Source organism: Coenobita brevimanus, chromosome 80, assembly GCF_032717465.1.
Source record: "Coenobita brevimanus isolate Jiangsu-jjx chromosome 80, ASM3271746v2, whole genome shotgun sequence".
In the NCBI taxonomy this organism is placed as follows: domain Eukaryota; kingdom Metazoa; phylum Arthropoda; class Malacostraca; order Decapoda; family Coenobitidae; genus Coenobita; species Coenobita brevimanus.
The window spans coordinates 29,731,415-29,747,027 of record NC_137033.1 but is presented as its reverse complement, the minus strand read 5'-3'; the positions used below and the strand labels follow the sequence as shown (position 1 = coordinate 29,747,027).

Genomic DNA, 15,613 nt, shown 5'->3' with positions numbered 1-15,613 from the left:
CCTGACCTAACAACCTAAAGTAACCTGACATACGGTAACTGAACACTAGCCTATGCTAAGCCAACCAGCCTAACCTAACCAAACCTTAACCAAACAGCTTGACCTTACCTAACAACCTAAGCTTAACTAACAACCCAACCATACCTAACTAAAGAACTTAACCTAACAGAACTTAGCTGAACAAACATAAGAACCAGATAGAACAAGCTAACCTAAGCCAGCAAAAATAATAATAATAATAATAATCTTAACCTGGCCTAACAAGCTAAATTTATCCAATCTTAACCTTGGCCTGAGATTCACATATATACTGTTCTCAGTCATTCCTCACTTTTGCCAGAATATACTGAATAATTCCTTTCTAACTCCGAAGAGGGGATTCTATCCCTCCTTGGAAGTTCTGAATAAATATATACTCGAGTTAATCTAAAATTTTTATGGCATGGAATTTAGTGGTTTTAGGGAAATTTTTGGTATATTTAGTTTATATTACGATTTTGTGTTGAGTACACCGCTTCCCGTCCGATCAGCGAAGTTAAGCAACGTTGGGTCTGGTTAGTACTTGGATGGGTGACCGCCTGGGAACACCAGATGCTGTTGGCATCCCTACGTGTCAAGTGGGGTTGGTGGAGGATTAGTGCCCCTCCCTGTAAAACATTTAACTCTAAGCCGTTGGCCACCCCGTTTGGGATACATGGCGTCTGGCAATGAATGAATGAAATGAATAACAGTTATGTGAGGATCCAAATTTTGTCCTTACTCTTAGAAGGCACAAATGAAAAACCAAAAACCATCAATTATAACCAACACAACAAGCTTTTATGACTTTTTTTTTTCTAATTAATTGCCCTCTTGAAATGTCAAAATTCCCCTTGCCCACTTCATCCAACTATCATATGCTAACTCAACATAACCCTAAACTTAAATTAGCCTAGCCTAATAAATTAAGCTAATTTTAACCCACCCCAGTCCAGTAATAAACTACCCTAACTTAACCTAAATTTAAAATAATAAGTTTAAGCTAAAAGTAACCAAAGATTAACCCAATTCTTAAACTAACCTAATCTCACCTAACCTTAAATAGCCTAACCTAATCATTACTCATTCCAAAAATAAACAAATCTTACCTAACAAAAATAAACCTAATCTCAATAACATTTAACCCAACCTAACCTAACCTAATTCTTAAACTAACCTAACCTAACAAATTACTAACCTATCCTTACATGAGCCCAAATTAAACTAAGCTATCTATCTATTGCCAGATGCCTCAATCTGGTTTGGGATGGCCACAAACAAATCGCCTTGAAGTCGCCCTGTCCCCCGCCATTTCACTGCCCTGCTCCCAACTCACATCCCCCTCTCTCATATACCTCTCCACCCCATCCCTCCATCTCATCCTCGGCCTCCTCCTCCCTCTTCCCCCCTCCACCTCACTCACATACACTCTCTTCGTCAGTCTTTCACCCTCCATCCTCTCCACATGGCCAAACCACCTCGATGTGTTCCTCATAACGCTTCCTATCACATCCACATCCACACCACAACGCTCCTTTGTATCCTCATTCGTCAGCCTGTCTCTCCATGTGACTCCACAGGCTCCTCTTAAATAACTCATTTCCACTGCTCTCACTCTTGACTTGTGTCCTTCCAACAACATCCAAGCTTCACTTCCATACGTTAGAGTTGGTATCACAATACTGTCATGTAGTAACTTTTTCACTTCCGTGCTCACTTCCCTGTTTCTTATCACTGCTTTCAAAGAACCAGCAACCTTTCTTCCCTGCTGTACCCTTTCAAGCACTTCACCCTCCAAACCTCCATCCTTACTCATCACACTACCCAAGTACTTAAACGTACTCACATTTTCCAATTCCTCACCATCCAACCTCGCTGTACATTCACTGACTTCACCTCTCTCAAAGACCATCACTTTACTCTTCCCTCCATTCACCTTTAGATTCCGTTTCTTACACACTCTCCCAAACTCATCCACCACGCCTTGCAGCTCCTCTTCGTCTTCACTCAACAACACAGTATCATCTGCAAACAACAGTACAGGGAATTTCCAAACACTATCCTCTCTCACCAGGGCCACTCCAACATCCATTACCCTACCTTGTACCTCTTTTATTACCCCATCCATGTACAGATTGAACAACCATGGAGACATGACACATCCCTGTTACAACCCAACTTTCAAAGAGAAAAAGTCACTTAGTTCACCATCCACACGCACTGCAGCCTTCGCACCATCGTACATACTCTTCACAGCATTCAACAACTTCCCATCTACTCCATATATTCTTAACACTTTCCACAATTCTTGTCTATCCACCCTGTCATATGCTTTCTCCAAATCCATGAAAGCCGCATACAACTTCTTTCCCTTCTCTAGAAACTTTTCCACTAAAGATCTAAGAATGAATATCTGATCTACACAACCTCTTCCCTTCCTTAAGCCTCCCTGTTCTTCTCCAACTAATTTCTCTGTTCTTTCTCTAACTCTGTCAGTAAGTATCCTACCATACACTTTTCCTATTATATTAAGAAGACAAATGCCCCTATGATTACCACACGCTTCTTTTTCCCCTTTTCCTTTGTACAAGGGAATAATTATACCTGACTTCCAATCCTCCGGGACTCTACCTTCCTCCCAGGCCAATCTGCACATCTTCCACATCCATTCTACTACTATCTCTCCCCCATGCTTCAGCATTTCACCACACACTCCATCAATTCCTGGGGCTTTCCCCAATTTAACTTTCTTCATTGCTTCCACAACTTCTATCCTACTGATTTCTCCCTGTCTTCTCACCTCCTTCTCCTAGCCATTCCCCGGCCACTTATACTCGCATTACTTCCATCCTCTATGTTCAACAATTCCTTAAAGAGTTCTCTCCATCTGCTCACTTTTTCTCCCTTCTCCACTAGTAATCTACCATTTTTATCTTTCACTCCCCTGCTAACTTTACAATAATCCAATCCACAAATAAACAAACCTAACCTAACAAAAATTAACCTAGTCAAAAATAACCTAATCTTGATTTTAAATTAACCTATCTTGAAACTACATTAGAAAGGGGATTTTGTTCTAGGGGCTTGACCTATTAGGCTATTCTCCTAGAGTTGTCCTGACGGTGTACACTACTGCACAAAAGAACATATAATACTACTCTACAGCAATACACCTTACATTATTTCACACTAACATTGCTGTACACTATTATAGACTACATTGAAGCACACTATTATTTTCTACCAACCTAAAGCATAGGTTCATACTGTAAAACACTAATTTATAGTACTACACAACACTGATGAGCATATAATACAGTAGAACACTATTGAACACTAATACTGAAACCACTAATTTACACTAATGTACAAATCAGCGCACTGTATATTGTTGTGCAGCACCTCTATAAACTACCCAGTATAGTTTAATAATTCGTTTACACGAGAGAATGCTTTATTCAATTTATTTTCGGGTGGCTGAAAGATACGGGAGATGTTAAGGGTGGTCGGGCCCACCCTTAGCGGCGATCGTAACTCTGGCTCCCGTAAGGTCTCCGAAAGTGTTTAGTGCATGCCAACATCCGACATCGCTCCCTTTTCCCCCGCCCGTAGCGAGTTACGGGACCGCAACTGCGTTAGTGCATCCCTGATCACAGATGCACTAATGCGTCCCCGTAAGGTCCCCATAAGGGCACCGCCGATACGGTATCCGTACGATGGTCGGTGTCACAGTCAAAGTATATTACTTAGACTGTGGTCGGTGTTTTGCTATGTACTAACATTTCTCCCACCATCGTACGGTGACCGTAAGACTAAGGGCGGGGAAAAACTCACTGTGTTTGAGGGAATTTTTCCCCGCTCAGCTGATGGTCGCTTTGGGCAATCACAACGCAGGATGCTTCTCTGCCTAGACGCTTCAGCCAATCATCGTGTTTGGTGACACTGACTCCCAGCTGACAAGAACTCAGAAACAAAACAGAGGACAGGCTTGAATGACTTATATGAAGTGTTTGTCAGTTTGGGAAGTGCGGGACTTTTGATGCATGGTCGTGAGGAGTGTGGACGTGTTTTTCATTGCGCTCTTCTCTAGTTTTCAGGGCTGCCTCATCGGCATTAGCTTCTCTTTGTTCACCCTTCTGGTGATGCTTAGGTTTAGCTAGTTCTCAGTTACCTCCCCTCCCTGTTAGTCTTGAACAGTAGGTGTCTGTTCTAATAAACTGAGTTTACCTTTGCTTATCGCCCACGGAGGGTCCCCCCCACTGATCGCTCTGGGGCGTGAACGGACATGGTCGGGCCTCCCTGGAGTGGTTTGAGAGGGCAACCTCAGATATAGGTGTTTTGCCCCTGGTTGTTTGTCCCTTGATTGTCTTTTCTCCTTCCCACTTCCCCCGTTAGGGGGGGATGGTTACTATGGAGGACGCCCCTACTGCCTCCCCCCCCTTCAAGGGGGGAGGTAGTCCTGACCGACCCCCGACTGACCAACGGACAGACTGTCCCCAGACAGAATGGCCCCAGACTCGTTTGCCTCATGATGTACTGATACATAATGCAGAATATGTAATCATCACTGCTCTAGGTTCCACTCCCTTGAGCAGTCTCAATCCCTCCATGATCAAGGTTATTGATGGCTGTGCTGGGGAGGTGGAACAAGTAAAAAACACTTGGGAACGGAGACCTCCTCATAAAAACTTGTAACCCATCTCAAATTAAGGACTTGTTGAAGCTGCGCAAGTTTCATTGCTATGATGTCGAAGCCAAGATCCCAACTTCCATGAATTCCTGCAAGGGGGTTATCACTTGCAGGGATCTCATGGTGATGAGTGAGGAAGAGATCATAGATGAACTCGCTCAGCAAGATGTCATTGATGCTAAATTTATCACCAGATTCTCGGAAGGTGTCAGGACGAAGACAGCGACCATTGTTTTGACTTTCGGTAAAGTGTCAATGCCTAGCAATGTAAAAATTGGTTACGAAATTGTTCATGTGCGGCCATACATCCCCAACCCTTTCCATTGTTTGAAATGCCAGTTATATGGGTATGGTGCCAAGACTTGTCGGGCTTCCCACCCAGTGTGTGGCAAGTGTGCAAGCCAAGGTCATGATGAGGAACATTGCACATCTGAGATGGTCTGTTGCTTCCACTGCAAGGGCGCTCACTCCACTTCTTCTAGGGATTGTCCCAAGTGGAAGGAGGAGGAGGTCTGCACAGTGAAGGCAACGGAGGGCATTTCCTACTATGAAGCTAGGAAAAAGGTGGAGTTGCATGCAACTCCCACGCCGAATAGGTCCTATGCTTCGGCGGTAATTTCCCGTCCTGTAATGTGCTCTGTAGAGATGCAGACTGATCCTGTCCTTCTCCCTACTGCCACTCACAGTACATCTCCATCTCGACCTCCTGTCCACTCCAACTCTCTCACTGACATCCCTAAGGCTTCAACTTATTCTCAGGCTGCTGCTGCCTCTCCATCAGTACGGCCTAAAGCGAAGCCTGACAAGTCTAGTAAAAGTAACATGACCATCCTCACAAAACAGTCTCATCCTCATGTTCTTCCAGTTCCCATTCCAGCCAGGGAGAGGAAGGTTAGCTCTTCCTCGGGGGAGTCAGGGAACCTCGCAATTGATGACAACATGGAGGTTTCCATGAACAAGCACTGGGATAGGTCCTCCGGTAGTTGTTCACCTGCTGGCGGGCGACAAAAAAAGACAAAGCACACTGGCCCCCAATGAAAATCTTAAACCGTCGCTTTCACTGTATTACAGTGGAATTGTAGAGGTATTGGGAATAAGTTACAAGAAATAGCAATCTTGCTTTCTATACACAGGCCAGATGTTATTTGTTTACAGGAGACGCGCCTGGAGGATCATCCTGATCCTCCACAGTTCAAACACTACCACTCGTACAGAAGATATGAAGGTCACGGAGTTGCCATTTACACACACAAATCACACCCACAAACGGAAGTGATTCTGAATTCTACTCTGGAAGCTGTCGCGTGCAGAGTAAAATTTAATAACACGTATCTGTCTATTTGCTCTCTGTACTGTTCTCCACATGGCCCCATTGATAGTGATGCTTTAAATTCACTATTTGAACATCTGCCTGGAAGTAAGTTAGTGTTGGGCGATTTTAACGCCCATCACTATCAATGGGGTAGCTTGAGGACTGATGGTCGTGGGGAGCAAGTAGCCGACCTAATGTTACAGTCCAACCTCTGTCTTCTGAACGATGGTAGAGCGGCTCGTGTAGATGATCGTACTGGTAACTTTTCAGCCATTGACTTATCTTTGGCCTCCCCTGGTATACATCAAGATTTCTCATGAGACCCTTACGACGACTCCTTGGGAAGTGATCATTTACCCATCTGTCTTTCTTATACACGCGACATCATTTCGGACCCTCCACCTCCAAAATTTAACTATAAGAAAGCAGATTGGGGATCCTTGTCAAGGATCGCCAGTATAGATATATCTGGGGAGACCATGAATGTTAAGATCGAAAGTATAACTACTTCCATATTACACGCAGCTGAGGCTGCTATTCCCAAGACTTCTACAGTTCATGCGAAGCATAGAGCACATTGGTGGACGCCGGATTGCCAACAAGCATTAAGAAAATGCAATAGGAGATACAGGATTTTTGATAGTCAGCCCACTGAGAAAAATTTTATTGCATACAAACAGGCACGGGCTGAGGCAAGGAGAATAATAAGAAGGGCCAAACGTGACTCCTGGTGGTCCTTTGTGTCCACGGTGACTCGTACAACACCATTTCATAAAGTCTGGTCCACCATAAGAATATTAAATAATAAAGGCCCATATTTCCCAGTCACTACCTTGCAGTTAAATAATACCATCTATGACGAGCCCGTGGACGTTGCTAACATCCTCGCCAGGAGTTTTTCTCATGTAAGTAGCTCAGCCAATTATGACCCACGTTTCCAACATCATAAACGCATGGCTGAGCTACAGATTATTGACTTTGCCACAGAAGACGTAGACTTCCCGTACAACCAAGACTTTACGCTCGATGAACTGCTCCTTGCCCTTAAATCCTGTAAAGACACCAGCCCTAGACCAGACACCATCACGTACGGTATGATCCAGCATCTTAATCAGGACAACCTGATTAAGATGTTAGCATTGTACAATGAGATTTGAGCGTCTCGAACGTTCCCAAACTCATGGCACTTTGCGCACGTCATACTGATACCCAAATAGGCTGGTCGTCTTATGAATCCCACTTCATTTCGTCCTATTGTGTTGACTTCTTGTCTATGTAAGGTCATGGAACGAATGGTAAACAATAGGCTTCTTTTTGTTTTAGAGTCGAAGAATTTGTTAAATGATCAACAATGTGGCTTCCGTAAATACAGAAGTTCACTAGATCATTTAATGAATTTGGAGCATTGTATTGCAGAAGCATTTGCCAATAAAGAATTCATGATAGGGGTGTTCTTGGACATCCATAAAGCCTATGACATGACATGGCGACATGGTATACTAATGAGGCTGTATGCTTATGGTTTAAGAGGAAATTTGCCTATTTTTATTTCAAATTTCTTAAGGGACAGGACTTTCTCTGTCAAATTAACCCGTAATGTAACATCGGATATATTTATCCAGGAAAATGGGGTGGTGCAGGGAAGTGTTCTTAGTCCTACTTTATTTAGTATTATGATCAATGATATTCTGTCATCAGCTCCCATCCCCAGGAATCTTAAATACTTGCTCTATGCTGACGATTGTGCAAAATGGCACTCCTCCCATAATGCACAATTTTCGGCTGGGGGGATTCAAGCAGCCCTTGACTCCGTCCACCAATGGGCCTTGCAGTGGGGATTTAAGTTTTCCATCCGTAAGTGTGCCGCTGTAGTTTTTACAACTCGTAATGTCCCCGATTTGTGTTTATTTTTGGATAATCAAGCGGTACCTTTTCAAAATTCTGTAAAGTTTTTGGGCCTCCACTTTGATCGCAGAATGAATTTTAAACTTCGTGTTAATACTTTGCTTGCTCGTTGTGATAAACCATTAAATGTCCTTAAGTACCTAGCGGGTACTACATGGGGTGCCGACAGAAAATCTTTATTAATGGTGTATAAGTCCCTTATTCGATCAAAGCTAGAGTATGGCGCACAGGTGTATGGCTCGGCATCTGATGCCACGCTGAAAGGATTGGATGTGTTGCAGAGTAAATGCTTGCGAATGTGTCTTGCAGCTGTCCGGTGTACCCGTGTGGCTCGTATGGAAGTGGAGGCGAATGTGCCTCCCCTCCATATTCGCCATGACCACCTGGCATTATCGTATGGGTTACAGACATTAAGGTAAAGTAATATTGGCAATGTGGCCTGTACCCCCCTGCGTCAATACCACCACCTTCTACGGGGGGTGCGTCGGCCACTTGCCGCTCGCCTCCACTTACTGACTCAGGAGCTTGATGTGGAACCCAGTGACTGTGACAAGTTGGTGCTTAAAAATATAGCGCCTTGGGAGCCACCCAGCTTTACAGTGGATGTTACATGGCTCCCAGCACCAAAGGCCAAGGCGCCGGAGGCGGAGGTCCACCACTTGTTTCGTTACATCATTGTTCGTCACTTGGGGTCCCATCAATTGTACACCGACGGCTCCAAGTCGAGTGAATGTGTGGGTGCAAGTGTGTGGTCGACTGAATGTGCCCTCAGGTATCGGTTGCCGACTCATACATCTGTGTTTACTTCAGAACTTTTTGCTATTGACAGAGCCATAGACTATGCTCTCAGTTCTAGGCATGACTCATTTGTCATTTTTTCAGATTCAAAATCAGCCCTTCAGGCAATTGCATCTTGCACTACGGACTCTCACGAGATCCAGGGCCGCATCGTTAATAAGTTGCATTCATGCAACAAGTCATTCACACTGGTCTGGGTGCCTGGTCATTGTCGTATCTACGGCAATGAGCAGGCTGACTTACTTGCAAAGTCGGCTGTAGAGCTCGAGGAGACTTGGGACGTTCCTCGTGATCTACGGTCGAGTCTCTCTCTCGGAAAGAAATCAATAAATCTTCTGTGGCAAGGTCAGTGGACCAGACTAAATATTCCAACTTGTAAGCCGTACCTGGGCGCCTGGGACACTGCCAACTGTCCCAGTCGCCTAGAAGAAAAAGTGTTGGCACGGTTACGGCTCAATGCCACCATTTTAACCCACATGAAACCATATATGGAAAGACACTTCCCACCGCACTGTGACATCTGTAATCTGGTGTTATCTATCAGTCATATCATCCTGCGCTGTCGGCGATTTATTCGTGAACGTGCTTCACTTATAAATTACTGCGGCGCAGTAGACGTCCCCTTCACCCTTTTCACCATCCTGGGTGATGGGGACATTGTTATAACTGATAAATTGATGGCTTTCTTGAGAGAGACTGGACTGATCAGAGTGATGTGACTTTTTTACTGTGTGGTTATGGTTTTTATCAACGGTAAATGTGTATATATTGTAATATTAATTAGGGTTGACAGTTGACATATTTTAAATAGTTCCTCCTCCCACCGACCTATTTCTAATATAGATGTCCCCTACATTAAGCCAAGTTCCTCGCCTGACAGTCACCAGCTGATGAGTGCAAGTGTGCAATATAGGAAGGTATTGGGCACTTGCAGTCGATGGTGGTCTGCTGGGCGAGGTTCTTCACTTTTTGTACAAATTATGTAAATATATTATACTATCTTGCTTAAGTTATTCTAATTAGGAACGACAGCTGACGTATATGGAAATGTTCCTGACTCGTCTGGTTCCCTTTCATATACTGATGTCCCCTATATTAGGTTGTGCCTCGACTGACAGTCACCAGGTGATGAGTGCAGGTATGTAATGTAGAAAGGCATTACATATCTGCAGTCGATGGTGTTCTCTTGGTCGAGGCTTTTTTAACATTAGTGTCGGTCTAGTTATTTGTCTCTTAGGATTTAGTATAGGTTAGCAATTTGTCTGTTATGTGGTTAGTTTTAGGGTATTTAGATTAGGTATTTTTGATTATAAGTAATATAAGGTTAAAAATATATAAAAAAAAAATAAAAATAAAAATAAAACCAAAAAAATAATAAAATAAAAATTATTATATATATGTACAGTCGTCAGCACAAATTCGCTGCAAGCCGGCTCGTGTGATGTGGTTGTTTTGTCTGGCAACAGTGTATTGGAACTAGTTGCCACACTGGCTTTTATAAGCTTTAAAGACGTGTTTGTAAGAGTTAGTGCTATAAATCGCCCAGAATGCAATAGTCTTTATATCTGATTAGCATAAAAGTGAGCAAAAGACGACAGAAGAATGTTGTACTGTAGAGTGATAAAACTTCTGCTCTCTCCCTCGTACCCACCCAATGTCCCTCCCCACCCTACCTCTCAACCTCCCCCCCCCCCATGCTCCTTCATTTCCACTCCCCTCTCTCCGCACCCTGTCAACCTTAACCACGGCGCAGATCTACGTAAAGAACTGCTCTCTTCTCCATTTCCGGTCTATTACTGTAACCTTTTGGATCCTTACATTCGAGAGTATCTTGCCATGCCTCAGTCTTTTTCACCCACTCTTTACTCCAAACGTGATGCAGTAGTCCGAAACATGATGGGTTCTGATCCTGCTTCATGAATCAGTGAACAGTATGAGGAGGATGGGAACATTTTCCTTGGAACGAGAAAGAGACAGAGAGAGAGAGGAAGTAGGCAGAATGGGCACAAATGTTTGTTTACTTTCGTTTACTGAAATAATAGCCACCAACTGCCAGGCTCACTAAACACACACACACACACACACACACACACACACACACAGTAAGGAATACATCACAAGAACGAGACCTCAAACGTTTCTGTATCTAGCGGCTGTTGGTAGTGACAAGGGGTAGAGAAAAGAATGACAACTGGAATAAAAAGAGTGGGAATCAGACGGAGAGGGTGAGCATGGGATTAGGACAGGAAGGAATATTGGTAATTAGCCTTGGATACAATTTATTAACGCATTTTGAGCAATTGAGAACAGGACAATATTGGTTTAGTAAACAGTCAAGAAAGAATTGTGATGCACCAGTCGGGTTAGTGCCGTGTATAAATGAATGAAGGTAGAGAGAGTGGAGATGCATGAACGTCAGTGGGGAGTAGGAGGGGGAAGGAGGGGTGGGGGGACATCAGGAGGAGAAAGGGGGAGAGAGGGAAAGGGGGTTTAGACACGGTTATGAGGAATGTCAGAGCATTACCCTCGTACATCGTTTTATAACATTCTGTCTGCTCTTGCACTTTTTTTATACTAATTAAATACGGTATACATAATGTTGTACTCTAGCCAGCTTCTAGTACCACTTTTAAAAAACACGTCGTTAAAGTGTACAAAAGTCTACGTGGCAACTAGTCCCCTTACACTGTTGCCAGACAAAAGGACTCACATCACACGGGTAGACTTGCAGCGAATTTATGCTGACGACTGTACGTGTGCGTGAAAGTGTGAATGTTCACATGCATGGATGTGTGTCTGTCTGTCTGTATGTATATATATATATATATATATATATATATATGTTAGTATATATATATATATATATATATATATATATATATATATATATATATATATATATATATATTATATATATATATATATATATATATATATATGTATATATGTGTCAACATATATACAGTACATATATATATATATTTACCAGAGGCTCCGGCCTCAATGGTCGATAGGCAAAAAAAAAAAATTGGGAAGTGCAGTGAGCAGAAAGCATTACTCACATTATTACCAGCATAACAACATGCAGTACTGTACATTACTATTATACAATAATGTACGAGTACATTACCTTCAGTATACTGTACAGACTGAATTGCTCTTATATTTAACATTTCAGCAGTACAACACTATTACGACATTAATGTGCGTTATGCAAAACTAAACTGACACTGATGTACACTGTACAGTACTGTACCTGACATTTTATGTCGAACAAAACACACTAGAAATAGCACCCTGGGATAAAAGCTCCAGCAAAGAAAATAAATTTTAGTTTTTTCTTTCTTGCTTAACAGTAACCTATCCTGACCTAACAACCTAAAGTCACCTGACCTAAGGTAACTGAATAGCCTAAGCTAAGCCAACCACCCTAACCTAACCAAACCTTAACCAAATAACTTGACCTTACCTAACAACCTAACCATACCTAACTAAAGAACCTAACCTAACAGAACTTAGCTGAACAAAGATAAGAGCCACATATAACAAGCTAACCTAAGCCAGCAAAAAATAAATAAATAAATAAATCTGACCTAACAAGCTAAATTTATCTAACCATAACCTTGGTCAGAGATTCACATACTGTTCTCAATCATTCCTCACTTTTGCCAGAAATTACTGAATAATTCCTTTCAAAGTCCCAAGAGGGGATTCCATCCCTCCTTGGAAGTTTTGAATAAATATATACTCAAGAGTTAATCTTAATTTTTTATGGCATGGAATTTAGTGGTTTTAGGGAAATTTTTGGTATATTCTGTTTATATTAAGATTTTGTACTTTTATGTGAGCATAACAGTTATATTAGGATCCAAATTTTGTCCTTACTCTTAGAAGGCACAAATCAAATGTCAAAAACCATCACATCTAACCAACATAACAAGCTTTTATGACTGTTCTGTTTTGCTTTGTTTTTTTTATTGCCCCCTTGAAATGTCAAAATTCCCCTTGCCCTCTTCACCCAACTATCATATGCTAACTTAAGCCTAAACTTAAATTAGCCTAGCCTAATAAATTAAGCTAGTTTTAACCCACCCCATTTCAGTAATAAACTATCCTAACTTAAATAACCTAAATTTAATATAATCAAGTCTAAGCTAAAAGTAACCAAAGCTTAATCTAATTATTAAACTAACCTAATCTAACCTTAAATTAGCCTAAGTTTAACAAAACTAACCTTAACATTACTCAATTCAAAAATAAACCTTACCTAACAAAAATAAAATGAATCCAACATCAAACTAACCTAATTCTTAAACCAACCTAACCTAACCCAGTACTACCCTAACCTTAAATGAGCCCAAATTAAACTAAGCTAACATTACAATAATCCAATCCACAAATAAACAAACCTAACCTACCAAAAATTAACCTAATCAAACCTAACCTAACCTTGATTTTAAAATAACCTAACCTATCTTGAAACTATATTAGAAAGGGGGTTTTGTTCTAAGGGTTTGACCTATCAGGCTATTCGCCTAGAGGATCTTGTCCTGACGGTGTTCACTACTGCACAACAAAACATATTATACTACTCTACAGCACTACACCTTACACTATTTCACACTAACATTGCTGTACACTACTACAGACTACATTAAAGCACACTATAATTTTCTACCATCCTAAAGCATACGTTAATACTGTAAAACACTAATTTATAGTACTACACAACACTGATGAGCGTATAATACAGTAGAACACTAATGAACACTAATACTGAAACTACTAATTTAAACAAATGTACAATTCAGCGCACTGTATATTGTTGTACGGCACCTCTATAAACTACCCAGTATAATGAAATAATTCGTTTACACGAGGGAATGCTTAATTCAATTTATTTCCGGGTGGCTGAAATTTACGGGAGACGTTAAGGGTGGTCGGGCCCACCCTAAGTCTACTAATAACCAAGTCGGATCACTTCCATCTAAAACGGGTCCAAGCTGGCGCAGGGGACGGAGCATCGGAGTGACGTCAGTACTCAACTTGCACGAAACCAAAGTTCAGTTGATGCCTAACCGTGGCGGTGAGTGGGTGTATGCTGCATCTCCAGATCATGACACATTTTCAATCCGAAGTGAAGGAAGGGACTGAAATGTGTGAAAGAAGGCATAGGGGTGTGAGGGAACCTACTGCAATGTTATACGGTTAAACGTGTCCACACTTCTTCCCCTTCTTCGTTTTCCCCTTATTATATATATATATATATATATATATATATATATATATATATATATATATATATATATATATATATATTTTGCCTATCGACCATTGGGGCCGGAGCCCCTGGTCATTAAGGCAATATATATATATATATATATATATATATATATATATATATATATATATATATATATATATACTCATACACACACATCCATGCATATGAACATACACACTTTCATGCCCACGTACATATACATATAATAATTTTTATTTTATTATTTTTTTGTAGTTTTATTTTTATTTTTTATTTTTTTTATTTTTAACCTTATATTACTTATAAACTAAAATGCCTAATTTAAAGACCCTAAAACTAATCACCTGGCAGACAAATTGCTAACCTATACTAAATCCTAAGAGACAAATAACTAGACCTACACTAATGGTAAAAAAAGCCTCGACCAAGAGAACACCGTCGACTGCAGATATGTAATGCCTTTCTACATTACATACCCGCACTCATCACCTGGTGACTGTCAGTCGAGGCACAACCTAATATAGGGGACATCAATATATGAAAGGGAACCAGACGAGTCAGGAACATTTCCATATACGTCGGCTGTCGTCCCTAATTAGAATAACTTAAGCAAGATGGTATAATGTATTTACAGAATTTGTTCAAAAAGTAAAGAACCTCGCCCAGCAGACCACCATCGACTGCAAGTACCTAATACCTTTCTATATTGCACACTTGCACTCATCAGCTGGTAACTGTTAGTCGAGGAACGGGATTTAATGTAGGGGACATCAATATTAGAAATAGATCAGTGGGTGGAGGAACTATTTCAAATACGTCAACAGTCAACCCTAATTAACAGTACAATACATACATATTTACAGTTGATAAAAACCATAACCATACAGTAAAAAAGTCACATCACTCTGATCAGTCCGGTCTCTCTCAGGAAAGCCATCAATTTATCAGTCATAACAATGTCCCCATCACCCAGGATGGTGGAAAGGGTGAAGGGGACATCTGTTGCGCCGCAGTAATTTATAAGTGAAACACGTTCACGAATAAATCGCCGACAGCGCAGGATGATATGACTAATAGATAACACCGCATTACAGATGTCACAGTGGGGTGGGAAACATCTTTCCATATATGGTTTCATGTGAGTTAAAATGGTGGCATTGAGCCGTAGCCGTGCCAATATTTTTTCTTCAAGGCGACTGGGGCGGTTGGCTGTGTCCCAGTCGCCCAGGTGCGGCTTACAAGTTGGAATATTTAGTCTGGTCCACTGACCTTGCCACAGAAGATTTATTGATTTCTTTCCGAGAGAGACTCGACCGTAGATCACGAGGAACGTCCCATGTCTCCTCGAGCTCTACAGCCGACTTTGCAAGTAAGTCAGCCTGCTCATTGCCGTAGATACGACAATGACCAGGCACCCATATCAGCGTGAATGACTTGTTGCATGAATGCAACTTATTAACGATGCGGCCCTGGATCTCGTGAGAGTCCGTAATACAAGATGCAATTGCCTGAAGGGCTGATTTTGAATCAGAAAATATGACAAATGAGTCATGCCTAGAATTGAGAGCATAGTCTATGGCTTTATCAATAGCAAAAAGTTCGGAGGTAAACACAGATGTATGAGTCG

At 41.5% G+C, this 15,613-nt stretch overlaps 1 pseudogene; it reads left to right on the top strand.

Moving 5' to 3' along the window:
* The first annotated feature begins 484 nt into the window (after positions 1 to 484).
* On the top strand, positions 485 to 603 carry LOC145409405 (5S ribosomal RNA; annotated as a pseudogene).
* Positions 604 to 15,613: the final 15,010 nt, after the last annotated feature.